The sequence below is a fragment of the Ambystoma mexicanum genome, chromosome 4p (assembly GCF_040938575.1).
Source record: "Ambystoma mexicanum isolate Mex_15411 chromosome 4p, UKY_AmexF1_1, whole genome shotgun sequence".
In the NCBI taxonomy this organism is placed as follows: Eukaryota; Metazoa; Chordata; class Amphibia; order Caudata; family Ambystomatidae; genus Ambystoma; species Ambystoma mexicanum.
In genome coordinates, this window is record NC_090927.1 from 1136758986 (window position 1) to 1136776599 (window position 17614).

Consider the following 17614-nt stretch of genomic DNA (forward strand, 5'->3'; position numbering starts at 1 on the left):
CTTCTTGTCGAGGATGCACTGTACGTTCTGAAAAGGGTGCTAATATATCTGATGTGGCTTTTAACTTCAGTGTCCTCCCGAACCCTGATTCTACACAGCTCCCCCTCCCCTATAACACACTGGAGCTGCCAGGCTTTACAGTATATCTCAGTAAACACTGTCCCTTTAACCAGTCGGGCAATCTTCCTCTAGTGTACTGTTTGCATCAAAGCAGGCTTCAAAGCCCGGAAGAAAATTACAGGCAATTTATAAAACAAAGGACTGGGGCCGTGTTTATATTTCGCAATGAAAGTGCCGCAGAGCCTTAATTCTTCAAAAAGCCAAATGAGAATAGGTACTAAACGTGTGCGCATCTGAGCCAAGTTAATTCCGTTCATCCTGTTCAGCGACTTCAAACACAGCCCCACTTGCAACTCTATCTCGCCCAAGTCTTCTAGTTATAATTAAAAAGAACTTCAAAACAAAAGCGAGTCCATTGTGCTGCGCTTCATGGCGCACACTGTACTTGTTTGCCTTCATCCTGCCTGCGGCTATGCACTTCAACAGCCATAGAAGAAATACATCAGGGCTCGGATGGCACTACAAGAACCCTGACTTTGTCGTACATACTGAGGGCTCGATTCTGAGCATGGTGTGTAGGAACCGAACACGTCTTACAAAGCGCTTCCGCCATTTTCAGTACTTAAGACATATTCTGAAGTTGCCCGTATTGATCCGAAGTCGCAATCCATGCGCAACGTTCAGAATATGTGCGCAGGTTGCTAGGAAGGGCGGTGATCCAGCCTAGCAAACAGCATCTTTCCTATTCAGCGAATTACCATGCCGATTCTCGTGTGGCCGTCCTCCACTTTAGCGAATGCCAAAAAAGTGGCGGCCATACACGGCACCACTTTTGTGGCGTCCATTTTGCTATTGTGTAGGAGTGCCATAGATAGGAGTGATAACTGGTAAGTATGCCACACACCTGCCCCTGACAAGCCCCCAACTTTGCAGGGGGACCACTGGGGGCTTTGATCTAATGTGCTCTGCGCTCCTTTCCCAAGAGACATTTCCAACCTAAAGAAGTGCTGTCTAAACTTGCAGTCAGGGAGGGCCTAATTCTGATAAGTGTGTGGAAATGCGACGTTCCCCCCTCTAGTTTCCAGCACCATCATTCTGAGGTGGGTGGGCATATTGGAGGGGAGATTTTGTGCTTTCCAGCAGCAAAACCTGCTAAAATCACATGTTGTGATGGAAACGTGTGCTCCAGTGACATTGTGAACATTTCTTAATAGACTGCCACTTTTCTAGTTTAAGACAGTTTTCTTAAACTTTCATTAAACTAGAAAAGTGGTGCTGCAGTCTAAGAAATGCATTCTTTATGAAGAGAAATGTGCGCAGTAGAGTTTTATTTCACCTCAAAGGTACCATATTTGTACTCCATTTTCTGTCATGCTGAACCTGTGCTGCTGGGAGGAGAATCCCCTCCTTGTGGCTGCCCTGCATTCCTGATGGTTGCTAGGGCTGTTGTCAAGCCATCAATCAGGCCCGTGCAAAAGCCAAAGCTTTCATGTCCTCGCACCACATTCTTTCTTCATCGGAATATGGTGTTTGTAAGTTACGTTTTTCTCCTTCATGGAGGAACATTTTCTTACATTTGCACGCCCCTCAGAATCGGTCCCGGAGTAGCACACAAACGTGTGCACACGTAATTTGTGTGCCCATTCCTTTGTGTTTAATCACAGGTTGCATTTCAGATGTTATATGCTTGTCAAACTGCTTAATCACAAATAAATGCTTCTGTTGTGCACTAGAGGGACAGGCATTCTGATATCTCCGCCCTGAAATAGGCAAGGAACTAGCCCAACCCACACCCTGACAAAGCACATTTCATAGCAATTCTTTTTAATAAGGAATTGCGAAAAATAATAGGATAATAAAAATAAACTGTGGGTGCCTCTGTGTTCCCGGCAGCAGTTTTGTTAATTTGCAATTAACTCGCTATTTAACGAAACTGCTGCCAAGATTGCAATCTGCCCGTTATCTATAAAAGCAGGCGGATTGCAGACAGCGCAGTGCTGTCCAGGCCCACTTCCGAATATGGGTAGTACCTAGGCACCAGGAAAAGGCGCGGCGAAGCGGCTCGCATACTTCCCCTGCTATGAGGCCTGCCTTCCAGCCTCGTGCCTAGCTCATTGCTGCGCGTGCCCCCCATGTCACCCGGAAACACTTGCAAATACGCAACTAGCTCTAATGTCAGGCACCCGCCAAGGTGTGGCATCATCATTCAGCCGGAAAGAAAGGGGGTGTTCAACTGCCAGGGGGAGGTGGCCTTATTTTTTGGGGGGAATGGGGATTAGACAAAACAAGCAGAAATACCAGCTCCATATGGTCTTTGAAATATTTTGTATAGATGTATGCGTGCAGTGCTGGCGTATTTAACAACCATAAATCCACAATTGTTTTGTTGTGAGGTAGCTTTGAACTAACTGCAGACTCTAGGCCTCATTTGGAGTTTGGTGGTGAGGTAAAAAAGGGGCAGTAACGGGATTGGCAGCACTTTTACTGCACAGCAAGATGTAGTGCTGAAGCCCTGAAACTTATGAACACTCCCTGGTTTTGTGTGGAGGATATTTCCTCTGCACAAAACCATTACTTCATGCAATACGTTTGCACGTGGTACCACCGCATACAGTAAAGCTGCATTTCCCACAATGTAGTGCTATGGACTCCAAAATGGGGGATAATGGAGGGCCCTGTAACTCTGAATCCTGTGGATCCTTCAGGTTACTGTATGCAGTGACGGCAAATGCGCTTGGCGGTATTGCCATAGGCATTACCACAAAACTCTTAATGTTGCCCTGGATATTGTAGGTGTCTTCTTAGAAGCAGGCTACTGCAGAAGTTGCTCACTGCCAAGCAGAGTTCAGCAGGCGCTGTTCTGCCATGGTCTAAAGCACAACGGAAGTCAATCACGCAGGAGTTGAGCACAGTAGACGGTGTGTGGCTTGGAAAATATGCTTACCTGCTAGTGCACTCTCTTGAAGTATTCCACATTGCCTGATACTGGCTTCAGGGACTTGCTGTTGTGTAGATGGCCGTGTCTATGGTGCATTCAGCAATCTGTTCACTTCACAGAAAGGGACTTTGTATGTTTTTAGAATCTGATGAACAGTTGGCATGAATTTAGATTGGACCTGCGTAGGCGCATTTTAATGATCGTATGTTGCATGCCCCATCCAAAAACAGGCAACGATCATGAAAACAGTTGTACAATGAACCTTCTATGGCATGCCATTGTGAAATGCACTCACAGCTCTCATGTGGGTGCTGGAAGCCTGTCATACATTAGCATCAGACGCACTGCTACAACACTAACATTTGCAAATAACAAAGGGGGGTTCTGGGAGTCTCTCTGCCAGACATTAATCCTAGTTACGAGAGCCTTACCCAAAGTCTTTAGCTCACTATCTTTCACAGAGGAGAAATATCCCAAACATATCAGTCTTTGTCCTGCCCATGGGCAGTTCAGAAAGGAAATACTAGGCAATTCTCCTCTGAACAAGAGGACCAACAGCAACCCCATAGTGAGCAAGGGGTCCACGTCTGGATCCCCCTAGTAACTTAGGGTGAGACACAAAGTTACTTAAAATATGCAATTAACATTTCGGTGCTGGACTGCCCGAGGGCAAGACAAAGGGCCTCATTACGACCCAGGCGGTAAGTTACCGCCTGGGCCGTGACTTTACCACCATGGCGTAAACTACGTTTACGCCATGGTGGTTGGCGGACTTACCGCCCCATTCCGACCTTGGCGGGGCGGTAAGTCCCCAATCCCCATTTACCCTTCCCCATTCCCATTTTTGCCCCATAGGGTATAATGGGAGTGGGGAAGGCGTTAATTACGCCACCGTAAATTATGGTGGCGTAATTAACTCCATGGTCCCTTAGCGCCATGGATTTTAACACCTGCTAAAAGCAGGTGTTAAAAGCGCCATGGCGCTAAGAGACCTCGTACTCAGGCGGTAAGGGTCGGCGCTGTTAACGTTGCCGTTAACCCCTTACCGCCTGGGTCGTAATGAGGCCCAAAGACTGATATGTTTTGGATATTTTTCCTCTGTGAAAAATAGTGACCTAAAGACTCTGGCTAAGGCTCTCGCACCCAGGACTAATGTCTGGCAGAGGGACTCCCAGGACCACCCCCCCTTTTTATTTTTCAACACTAATATATACAATGTGGCTGGCCAGCACATCATTTGTGCTGTCACACAGCCACCCTAAAATGCAAGGCCACCTTTGTGGGTAAGGTGATCTGTGTATTTCTAAAATGAATGGAGCTGAAAAAAGTGCATCATCTACCCTTGTTCCAGTTGCATTAATGTTTGTGGTCCCTGCTACATCCTTTCCTTAGCCCCCAGTAATAATGACTATTAGTACCGGTTTAGGATCCTACAATCCAGTTTTACCAAAGAACTCTATCTGAGGCCCAGCCGAACCATCGAACACTCACATTCATATAGCAGTTTGAATTCCGGTTCGACATTTTGGAACCATGTTGAGCCTCATTTCCTAACGGTTCAAATATTTCGAGCCAAGTCGAACCCCCATAGTTTAGATAGGCTCAAATCTTTTCCGAGCTGGTGCCCCCATTCCTACTCTGCATGCTGTGAGAACGCTTACTGTACTGTATGTTCTTTTGAGGAGGTAATCAGCATCACAGCTTGGTCGCCCACGCATCAGCCAGCTGTGCGTGTGTCAGCTTCAGGTAATCTGAAGAACTATTGTAAAGACACTTTAAAAAAAAAAATATGTGTTAATGTGTATTCTGATTTTCAATTCGTCCTCGTGTAATTTATTTGGGACACGTCCCATAATGCATTTAGCAGTGGAAGTTGTTTATGTGATTGGTGATGAGCCACGAAGGCGCAATGTGCATGGGGAATTATGATGGTCTTCTGGGCCTTGCCAAATCTGTTGTGCACTTCTATGGGCTTTATAGAAAGTAAATGCATTGGCAGTATAGTGACTGGAATGCTCACCCCTGAATAAGGAGCTGCAATAAGAGTTTGATAACAAAGAATGCTAAAGAGGGGAGCAGAAGTGACCGCCAGTAGAATATAACGGTGTACTATTAACCACAAGAGCTGGGTTCAACTCTCTCCCTCACCCTATGTGTATGTTTAATACGACCAGAGGAGGCCCCATACTGTGGGTGATGGTTGTGTCTGTATTGTCTCAGGAGTCAGTGTCACTGCTGTGATGACTTTCTTGCATGCTAACCTAATGTTGACTGTGGTACCCAGGGAATATGGAATCATGTCTTAATTTCCTGCAGAGTGATTGCTACTGCATTGAAGTAGGGGGACCTCTGACCTCTTGTCTTTTACAAGGTGTGGATTCACACCATTTCAATTGGTGATTTCTGGCTCATCGGGATGAAAGGGCCAATTAAAAATGTTTTTTAAAGCACTGTGTTGATAGCTGTTTTTGAATGGTGGCAATGCCCCTTTGGAAGGCATTCCAATAACTATCCTGCTCCCCTTAGATGTGTCCTGCATGCTTCAGAAAGCCTCATCAAAGGACTCTGCACATTTGGCCAAATCACCCTGACCCTTGTCGAACTGCACTGGTCCCTAAGCTACCTCACTGAGAACCTCAGCATCTCTGGACACCTACGGTCCACCAGAAGTAAAGACATGTGCAAACCTGAACTCCACTGGTGCAGTAACGAAAGAAAACAGAAGACAGGCCTTCTCAGTCTCTTGCCCACAACTCTGGAACCCTCTCCCCATCAACATCTGACTCATCCTCTTGGCTCTACAGTTCAGAAAGCAGCTTCAGACCCTCCTCCTCAAGGAATAGCTCCTCCCAAACACCTAGGTCCATACACTTCCAAAGCTCTCCTTGCCTGAAAACGGGTTATCTGATCCCCACTGTTTCCTCCATGGTTACTTGTAGATCCATCGCTGACTATTGCCCTCCACCCCCCTGTTGTTAGATCCCCACTCTCTTGTTTCTATGCTCCATATACCTATTCTTCCCCCTATGACTGTAAAGCTCTGCCTTGAATCTTGTAGCTAGGTCTGCGTTCAATAAATAGCCTAATAATAATATTCAATAATAATAGTATTTTACAGCGAGTGCCTGCAGTGGTTCAGACATGGAGGATGAGCGGGTGACAGTGGAAGGGCTGTGTTACATGAGCAAACGATACGTCTATTCACAGCCACCATTCTGAGGAAGTGAATTGAAATGAGGAACTTTTTCAGTGGACACTTATGAAGTTAGACCTCAGCACCCTTATTAGAGCAATAGATTTGTCGCATGTGCTGGGTAACAATGGAGAAGTGTTGGCTCCTCTACTCCGTTTTCAATAGAAACATAATTAGTTAACGTTACAGCTCTTGCATTCATGCGCCATACTTCCAAATAAGATATCTCCACTCAGTCGGTTTGTAATTCATGAAGTGCTATATTTATGTGTACGGGTGCCCTTTAACGATGACACGTGTTTCGGCGGTCTCCGCCGTCTTTGTCAAATCAGGGCTAAATATTAATCCATCAACATTGACAAAAAATAACAATCAAACAAAATTATATCACCATTTTGTTGAGTTAATAACATATGAACACAGAAAACAGGGAGGGGAATAGGGAAGGATTGGTTAGGGTGAACAAAGGTCATACTACATGTTGAGAAAAACAAATAAGCCAATGGGAGAAAAATAGAAAGAGAAAAAAAACACAATGATTATAATGTTCTATTGGTTCATGTCATATGTGTTGACATCTTTTTAATGAACCGTTCTTACCCAATTGTAGTGTTTCGAAATTTGGAACGCCGCCTTTCAGCAAGTGTAAATTGTGTCATGGGATCAATCCCAGCCTGTCAAATAAACTTGTTCTAATTAGATTCCATACATCTTTATCTGCTGCCCAGTCATTGAATTATCCAAATTGGATGGCATACTATTGTTTTACTCATAACTACTTGAGCTAATGTTTGCGTTGCTATTATTAATACAGTGCGGTAACTTTAGTGTCTTTTTCAAAAACACACGTAATGTGCGCCTGACATTTTACAGTTAAATAACCTCCGCTCTATATTAAGTATTGTCATTGCGTTTGTTATTATCATCACAGTGCGCTTGTCCGCTCTGTTTGATTACTTAGTCTGCTAGTTGGACATCGGGCTCGTGCGAGGGAAACATTTTGTAAACACGGGTGCGTTATTGCATCTCGTTCTTAATGCTGGCATGCCGCCTGCAGTATAATCGCTAGAAGTGCTCTAAGCACTTCAACTGAGACATATTCTTTCGCATTTCTTACCTCTGTCAGGAGTTCAGTTTGCTCCGTACTAATCTGTCCGCGTTTGTGCGCGGATCTAAAATGGCGGACTATATTGTTGTGGTTACTGTTACCGGGACGACCGTATCAGTCCTTTCTCGCTTCCCATTATGGACGCCATCTTTTGGGCAAATGTTACTTGTAAGTAATTAGTAACATTGAGTCAACCCTATTCATTGAGTTGTACCTGCCGCTATTCATTTCGATTCATGGACTAAATGGCATTACAGTTGTGTTACCAATCCAGTACCAATTATGGCACATGTAAAAAGGTACAAACTCTAAAAACTTAATTTTTTAAGAATTATGTATACGCTGTTCTCCTACTTTTATATTCCTAATTCCCTAACTTATTCTTAAAATAAAGAAGCCACAAAATACAGAGTAATGGTCCAACTCGACTTTTAGTGAAAAAAACGGATGTAGTGTCAGAGCTAATTTAGAATTAAATTTATGGTTTTTCAGGGTGCATGCTCATTCTTTTTCAATATGCCAGGTACATTTCTCTAAATGTGCTTCTAAATTCATGAAAGAGGTAGATTCAAAGTGCTTCAAAAAAGTTACAATCACATAATTAACACTATTGTCAATGCTCCCCATTAATTTTTTATGTGCATTGGAGCATGTCCTAATTTCATAAGAAAGAGGACATTTCATTGTCCGAATTAAGACCTCTTTCCACTGTCCGAAATCGGCAAATTAATTGCCTCAGTTTCAATTCTTGGTCCCCTCCTCTGGGTCCCAGGGTCACTTTCTTTAGGCCCAAAAATCTGATGTCTTGTTTGCTGCTTAGTTGGTGATTTTTTTGCCAGCGGGATGCTAGCGGTAAGTTGGCATTCTGACTTCCAATACTGGACATATGTTCCCTGATTCTTATGCGCATCTCTCGAATAGTACTTCCAATATATATTTTTTTGCACAAATCACAAATCTTGTTTTGCAGTTTATGAAGTCCGTAATAGTATGTTTGGTGCCAAATGAGTCTTCAAACACTTCTGTATTCTCCCTTGCATATTGGCACATACAACATGAGTGTATAAAGGAGGGTAAGTCCCAATTTTTTGGTGAAGGGGGATTGAGCTGAAGACGGGACTTGGTTCTTACAGAGGAAACAAAGGAACACAAGCTCAATTACCCCTCTTTTTGTCCGCCTCGCAGAAGGGCAGGGACAGAGGGATTTTTGGATAGATATATTTCTTGTCTATCTAAGAGTCGCATAAAAATATTTCATTATTCAGAGGGTAGTCACAGTAAAAAACACATATTTTAATAGTATAATTTATACACTTTTGTAAGTGGTTGGTGCTTTCCACAAGGCACCTCCAGACTTAGAAAACAATACATACAACTAAAAAGTCCAAACTAACACACACATATTCTGCTTGTGGTGTCTAGGTTAGTAGAGTGACAATTCTAATGATGCACTTTGTCAATTTTAATTGTTGACTTTCGAAAAATGGGGAAACTAAGACATTAAATGTACAGCATGCAATTTTAAACGCTGCAAAAAAACACAGTTGTTTCAGTGTTAGGATGTCTACATATGTTTCGGCACATAATATGCATCAACACCATCCCTGGTGTTCTGCTATTTTAGTTGTGGCCCTCTTCAGGACAGAATGTTGTTTTTCAGAATGACAAAAGTTCAGAAAAACCCCAGGTATTCACGTTGTTTTTCAGTGCTGTAAAGGATGGAAAATATGGAATTTGTGTTAGTGATGTGTCTAGGACTCAACTTGCATTAAAAACTCTTCTGATAGAAATTTATGCGACATGGATACAGTCTTCTCCACATTCCCACTTCTCACTGACCTTTGTATGCTTTTGTGGTCGGACTTAAGATTATTATTTTTGTTCTAGGCAAGCGTCGGATTCGCTGTCATGCCCTAGATGTCGTCATAAAGTTGGTTGCCTATATCTTATTTGGGCTTAGTGGTTGGTCCTTACGTCGAAGTAATTCAGACTTTCGAGCCTACGGACACAATTAAAATTTGAACAAAACGTTTATTGCGTTTATGCATGTTAGTATTTCAAGCATACAAGTTGTCTTCATTGTTTACTGACCTGAAGGTTTCGTCAGAGAATATAATTTGGTTTGGCGCTAGTTGTTTTTGCAGAGATGCATATCCCCTGCATGTAGGTTTCCAAGGGTACCTTCTTTTCCTGTTTAACAGAACCTATGGAGGCAGATGGAATAAAACCTGCGTTTAGGAGGCCAAATCTCCACATGAGCCGTAATATACTTTTTTCTCTTTCACTAGCGTGATTTCGTAGTTGTTTTTTGAAACATTAGCGTTTAGGTTTTGTTTACCTTCTATTTGATTCGATGAGACGATCTTTACGTATCGTAGTGCAGCTCCTCTCAGTTTCGACGCAGAGGTACCAACTTGTTTGAGTTTGGTGTTTCAGGAGATGAAATATGTTACTTCCGTATTACTTCCGTATTTGCATATCATGTGACTGCCAAGTACGTCTTTCGAAAAACCTGTTCATTTCTTGGCGGCGCATGCGGCCATCTTGAAGTGTATAGACAAAAAGGTGGATCCTTTATTTTTTGTAGATCTCCACATAACGTAATTGTGTTTTGTTCATTAAAATAAATATGGTGGTACATGGACACACCTTGGCAGTGTTTTCATTGTTTTCATACAGTATAGCCCATGTATTTGTTATGGTAGAAACGAAGTCTGGGCACCGGGGTCATATAGGCTCGAGATGTTCTCTTCAGAAGAAAATTCCCCACTCCACTGATGAATTAAGACCATTTTTTACTGTATCCAGGTCGAAAATCCATTTTTGTTCGCATTTGCGCAGAGCCAAATCACGGTCTCCGCCTCTGTTTGAAATTTGAACTGTTTGGATGATAAACCAAAAAATTTCACATGGTTTGTGTTTTAGTTGGAGATAGTGGGCTACAAGGGGTTTATTAGGTGTCTGATTTCTGATGTTAGTCCGATGTTCTCCTATGCGTATTTTGATGTGTCTTTTTGTTTTCCCGATATACGAGTTGGCATGGGCATTGGATCGCATATACTACCCATTGCGAATTGCAATTTGTGAATGATCTGAGTTGCCAGTCTCTTTCTTTCAATTTTATGTTTTTCATATTTTTCGTGAGTGGGCAAACCGAACACATGCCACATTTAAAATGTCCTGTTACCGGTGGAAGGTCCCAGAGGGTGTTCTGTAAGTCTGTTTTTTTTAATTGAGGGTATGTGTGGACCAAACTGTCTTTTAGGTTCTTCTGTCTTTTAAACGCAAATCTTGGAGGTGCTGGATTGAAGTCCTCCGTTTTTATGACATGCCAGTTCTTTAGGACTAGTTTGCGTAGCTTATGGCTAATCGGGGTGAAAGTTGTGATGCATGTCATTTTTTCCACAGTTGTTTTTTTGGGCGGGTTTAAGCATGTTTCTCGATTTTTATTTTTCGCACTTTTATAGGCCACGTTTATATACTTTTTCGGATATCCTCTTTGTTCCAGACGTTTTTTCAGTTCTTTGCCATGTATCCTATAGTCTTCTAAATTCGTGCAATTACGGCGTACTCTTAGGAATTGGCCTATCGGAAGGTTGGTCCACACATACCCTCAATTAAAAAAACAGACTTACAGAACACCCTCTGGGACCTTCCACCGGTAACAGGACATTTTAAATGTGGCATGTGTTCGGTTTGCCCACTCACGAAAAATATGAAAAACATAAAATTGAAAGAAAGAGACTGGCAACTCAGATCATTCACAAATTGCAATTCGCAATGGGTAGTATATGCGATCCAATGCCCATGCCAACTCCTGTATATCGGGAAAACAAAAAGACACATCAAAATACGCATAGGAGAACATCGGACTAACATCAGAAATCAGACACCTAATAAACCCCTTGTAGCCCACTATCTCCAACTAAAACACAAACCATGTGAAATTTTTTGGTTTATCATCCAAACAGTTCAAATTTCAAACAGAGGCGGAGACCGTGATTTGGCTCTGCGCAAATGCGAACAAAAATGGATTTTCGACCTGGATACAGTAAAAAATGGTCTTAATTCATCAGTGGAGTGGGGAATTTTCTTCTGAAGAGAACATCTCGAGCCTATATGACCCCGGTGCCCAGACTTCGTTTCTACCATAACAAATACATGGGCTATACTGTATGAAAACAATGAAAACACTGCCAAGGTGTGTCCATGTACCACCATATTTATTTTAATGAACAAAACACAATTACGTTATGTGGAGATCTACAAAAAATAAAGGATCCACCTTTTTGTCTATACACTTCAAGATGGCCGCATGCGCCGCCAAGAAATGAACAGGTTTTTCGAAAGACGTACTTGGCAGTCACATGATATGCAAATACGGAAGTAATACGGAAGTAACATATTTCATCTCCTGAAACACCAAACTCAAACAAGTTGGTACCTCTGCGTCGAAACTGAGAGGAGCTGCACTACGATACGTAAAGATCGTCTCATCGAATCAAATAGAAGGTAAACAAAACCTAAACGCTAATGTTTCAAAAAACAACTACGAAATCACGCTAGTGAAAGAGAAAAAAGTATATTACGGCTCATGTGGAGATTTGGCCTCCTAAACGCAGGTTTTATTCCATCTGCCTCCATAGGTTCTGTTAAACAGGAAAAGAAGGTACCCTTGGAAACCTACATGCAGGGGATATGCATCTCTGCAAAAACAACTAGCGCCAAACCAAATTATATTCTCTGACGAAACCTTCAGGTCAGTAAACAATGAAGACAACTTGTATGCTTGAAATACTAACATGCATAAACGCAATAAACGTTTTGTTCAAATTTTAATTGTGTCCGTAGGCTCGAAAGTCTGAATTACTTCGACGTAAGGACCAACCACTAAGCCCAAATGAGATATAGGCAACCAACTTTATGACGACATCTAGGGCATGACAGCGAATCCGACGCTTGCCTAGAACAAAAATAATAATCTTAAGTCCGACCACAAAAGCATACAAAGGTCAGTGAGAAGTGGGAATGTGGAGAAGACTGTATCCATGTCGCATAAATTTCTATCAGAAGAGTTTTTAATGCAAGTTGAGTCCTAGACACATCACTAACACAAATTCCATATTTTCCATCCTTTACAGCACTGAAAAACAACGTGAATACCTGGGGTTTTTCTGAACTTTTGTCATTCTGAAAAACAGCATTCTGTCCTGAAGAGGGCCACAACTAAAATAGCAGAACACCAGGGATGGTGTTGATGCATATTATGTGCCGAAACATATGTAGACATCCTAACACTGAAACAACTGTGTTTTTTTGCAGCGTTTAAAATTGCATGCTGTACATTTAATGTCTTAGTTTCCCCATTTTTCGAAAGTCAACAATTAAAATTGACAAAGTGCATCATTAGAATTGTCACTCTACTAACCTAGACACCACAAGCAGAATATGTGTGTGTTAGTTTGGACTTTTTAGTTGTATGTATTGTTTTCTAAGTCTGGAGGTGCCTTGTGGAAAGCACCAACCACTTACAAAAGTGTATAAATTATACTATTAAAATATGTGTTTTTTACTGTGACTACCCTCTGAATAATGAAATATTTTTATGCGACTCTTAGATAGACAAGAAATATATCTATCCAAAAATCCCTCTGTCCCTGCCCTTCTGCGAGGCGGACAAAAAGAGGGGTAATTGAGCTTGTGTTCCTTTGTTTCCTCTGTAAGAAACATACAACATGAGCCACATTTCTTAAATCATTTGGGTAACTGTGGTAGCCATGAGATATTTTCCACACGTTTTACTTCTGGTAACATTGATGGACTCAAAATATTCTTCAAAGTTTTTGCTCTTTTAAATGTTACTGTTGGACTATCTTCAATAAAATCTTTAATATGAGGATCTAGTTTCAAAACGCCCCAATTCTTTTTCAAAATTCTTCTCAACGTAGCATTGTTAGCACAGTATGTTGTGATGAATCTTATTCTTTCGGGCTGCCCATTGGTTTGTTTCCTCCTCATAAGTGTGTTTTCTCTATTTTTTTTGTTTGCTTGTTCCCGTGCTTTTGCAATGGTTTTTCTAGCATATCCCCTGGCCAAAAAACGATTTGCAAGCAATTTGCATTCTGCATCAAAGGTTACTTTTGATGAACAGTTCCTTCGAGCTCGTATGAACTCACCTTTAGGGATGTTTCTAATTACTGCGTTGTAATGACAACTTGTCGCAATCAGGGTCGAATTAGCCTCTGTTGCCTTCCGGTAAGTTTTGGTCATTATTTGGTTTTCCTCTATATAGATTGTGAGGTCTAAATATTTGACCTCTGATGTGCTGGAGGTTCCAGTGAATTGTATTCCTAAAGAGTTCTGATTCACTCTTTGTCTAAATGCTTCAAGTTGGTTGTTGGTTCCCTTCCAGATGAGAAAAACATCATCTGTGTATCGTTTCAATAAGACAACTCTGTCCCCATAATCTCCGTCTGGGTATATGTGTTTGTCTTCATACATGGCCATTGTAAGGTTTGCCAAAGCTGGTGCATATTTCACACCCATAGCTACGCCACGGGTTTGTCTATAGAATTCCTTGTTAAACAAAAAGACGTTGTTTTTGAGTGTCAGAAGCAGCATTTCTTTAAGCATCTGTGTTGATTGATAGTTAGAAGCTGTATCCTGGGAAAAAGGTGTAGTCTATGGCCTCTAAAGCTGTCTCATGTTTAATCGATGTGTATAATGCTGTGACGTCCCATGTGGCCAAGATGTATCCTCGTTGCCATTCAACTTCTATTAGTTCGTTAATAATCGCTGTTGTGTCCTTAAGAAATGATTTGGTTATGTTGACTCTGGGTCTGAGAATATGATCAATGTACTCTGCCATATTGACAGTGGCCCAGCCTATTCCACTCAATATAGGTCTCCCTTCCGGAATAGAGTGAAAGGTTTTGTGAACTTTAGGTAGAAAGTATATTGTTGGTAGTATGGAATGTTTGATTTCCAGTGCTTGTTTCTCTTCATCTGTTAGAAGTCCTTTATGGTGCCAGTCTGAAATTGCTTCTCTAAGTTCCTTAACGATTTCCACTTTCGGATTTGATGGTAATTTCACATAGCATTGAGGTATTGTGAGATGATTTCGAGCCATTGTGATGTAATGTTCCCGATTCATAATTACTATTTTTCCACCTTTGTCAGCTGCCTTAATGGTCAAATTGGAATCTTGTTGTAGATCTTGAAGTGCTTTTCTTTCTGTTTGCGACAAATTGTCAAATTTGTATTTGCTTTTAGATGTATTCTTCTTTTTGTTTTTTGCATCAAAATCCTCATTTCAATCTTTGGTCACTGATTTATAAAAGGCATCTATTAGGTTTTCTGGCATCAGTTGGGGTGTGAATTTAGATTTGATTCTCATTTCCTTTGATGTGAGATTAGTTTGTCGTATTTGTAGTTCATGTAAAGTTTCATGTATGTGTCATTCTGTATTGTCTTCCAAAGATCTTAGTAAATGAATATAATTCAGGTCTTCAATAGTGAGATCACTCCTTGTCATTGGGGATTCTCTCTGTCTACTGGTATTACTTACTTGTGTAGCAAACCATTTTTTAAGCTTGAGTTTCCTGACAAACTTGAATAAGTCTATGTGTATATTTGTGGTGTAAAACTCTGTTGTTGGGGCAAAAGTAAATCCTTTGTTTAATAGAGAAACTTCCTCTGTTGTCAGAATCCAATTGGATAGGTTAAAACGAGGTTGTTTATTTCGTCTTTTTGGCTGCAGCTCTTGTTAGTCTTCTGAAATCTTCTAGGGCATCGGGATTTCCTGGATCTACCACTCCCATGTTTTCCCCTGCGCCTGCAACCGGTTGTTGTTGGTTCGGTTGCGATGGGAGTAAAAAACGTACTTGTTTCTGATAGGTGGTTCGTTTGCCTTTTTTATATCTTCTGATTTGGTTTAAAAAACCTAGTCCTGTGGTCGTACGGTTTGATGAATCTGTTTCTTCATCTGTTTCTTTGTCTTGATCTACTTCAGATTCTGCATCCGAGCTACCCGGTGATGTGTTGGGAGTACTTTCTCTAGAGCTTGGTTTTGAAAGTTGTTTGTATTTGTTTTGAACCTTGTCATCCTGATAATCTCGATCATCTCAGAAGAATTTCCTCATTTTTCTTAATTTGATTTCATCCTGATCATCTTTTAAGATCTCAAACATTTTCTGATAGTTCTTTTCTTTTGTCACCTCTAAGGCTTTCGCATCGTTGATCTCCTTTTTAATGGTATCTATTTGTTCAGTGATCCTTTTATGTTCTCTACTGGCATGTTCTACCAATAGGTCTAACATATTCTTTGAACTCTGATTCAAATTCTTTTCCCTTTGTTCAGCCAAATCTTTATCTTCGTCTCTTGTGAAGTCAGGAAATATTAAAATACGCAGTCCCCTAGGTATTTGTTCTTTACTGATATAATTTTTTAGCGAAATGATTTCCCAATATTTATCAATTTCACGACGTGATGCTATCTCTTATTTGATAAATTTGTAGCGTAGGTCTTCTCGTGGTTTGGGTAGGTTGGATGCGAACGCATGGGCATTACTCCTCTTTGGGGTAAAAAGATTGACTGCATCTTGTTCTCTACTTTCTAAATATTCTGCCATTTTGCTGATATCACGTGATTTAGTCTTGGTCAGCAAGGTCTGAAGTGTCCAGTACTAACAACAGTGAATTGAAATGAGGAACCTTTTCAGTGACACAATGTACACTTGCCGAAAGGCGGCGTTCCAAATTTCGAAACACTACAATTGGGTAAGAACAGTTCATTACAAAGATTTCAACACATATGACATGAACCAATAGAACATTATAATCATTGTGCTTTTTTTCTCTTTCTCTCTATTTTTCTCTCATTGGCTTATTTGGTTTTCTCAACATGTGGTATGACTTTTGTTCACCCTAACCAATCCTTCCCTATCCCCCTCCCTGTTTTCTGTGTTCACATGTTATTAACTCAACAAAATGGTGATATAATTTTGTTTGACTGTTATTTTTTGTCAATGTTGATGGATTAATATTTAGCCCTGATTTGATAAAGACAGCGGAGACCGTCGAAACACGTGTCATTGTTAAAGGGCACCCGTACACATAAATATAGCACTTCATAAATTACAAACCGACTGAGTGGAGATATCTTATTTGGAAGTATGGCGCATGAATGCAAGAGGTGTCACGTCAACTAATTATGTTACCATTCTGAGGAAGCAACTGTCATGCATCCTGCATAATAACCTCATCCGTGATGTGCCATCTAGTCCCAAGCCCACTTTACAGTGGCATCATTGTTCTCTTGTTCTCTAGGCCAGGTGCACATGTGAACAAGCAGGGATGCATAAGCTTGTTCATTACTTAGTCTCACAATATTGTGCTATGCTCACTCCTATCAATTGAATACAATCTTGTGCATTTAAAGCATCCTTCACGCTCTGTGTTCAGGTCGGTCCTGGAATGTGATAACTCTATCACGCGGGGTGATGTCCAGTAAGATGCACATGTGGTAAGGTGAAAATATGTAATCATTCTTCGCCGATGCTGAAACAACTGAAAACAGCATGCCCGCTCCGTGCCATTTTGGAAGCGCAAACATCCACATGCTGTTCTCATTCTACTAGGCACCACCCTTATTCTTCAACTGTGACCAGACAGTATTGTGAATTTCTCTTTTCAGTATAGCAGTTTTGTAGGGGGGCGTTGTCTAGTGGAGAGGGCTCTGGCTCTGCCATAGTGTATCTTTCCATCTGTTGTCAGCCACTGGGAAAACCTGTTGTACATGACCTGCTGCACTTGACATATTTTAGCCTAGCAACCCTCCCCATTGACTATCCTGACTGTAGTGCTGTTTGTATTTTCTAATTGTGCTTGCTGGTGACTGGCTTTTAATACCCACAGCCCACATGTGATCTCTTTGTCCAGAGGTTGCATTATGTTCTCCTGATGTGAAGCGGTATGAGCTTTTTTTGGGTTCCCACAGATCTGAACCCCACCACTTGTGAAAACGGATAGGCAGGGAAAGAACACTTCAAGAGGTGTTCTGTTTGGCTGTATTTGCCTGCATGTATTCAACAAAAATGATGTGAGTGGTACATACAATATTAACACATAGGTAGAGGAATGTTTTTGTGGAGTGAGGTTTTGTGTGCCAGAGAGTCAATGAAGCTTCAGTGATGAATTTATGATAGCTTCCAATCTGAAGAATCAAGCAATGAAATAAGAGAACCATAACAACCATAGAAAATCGGCAAGAAATGGTTGATCACTACATGGAATCTAGAGGAAGCAAACATCTGTT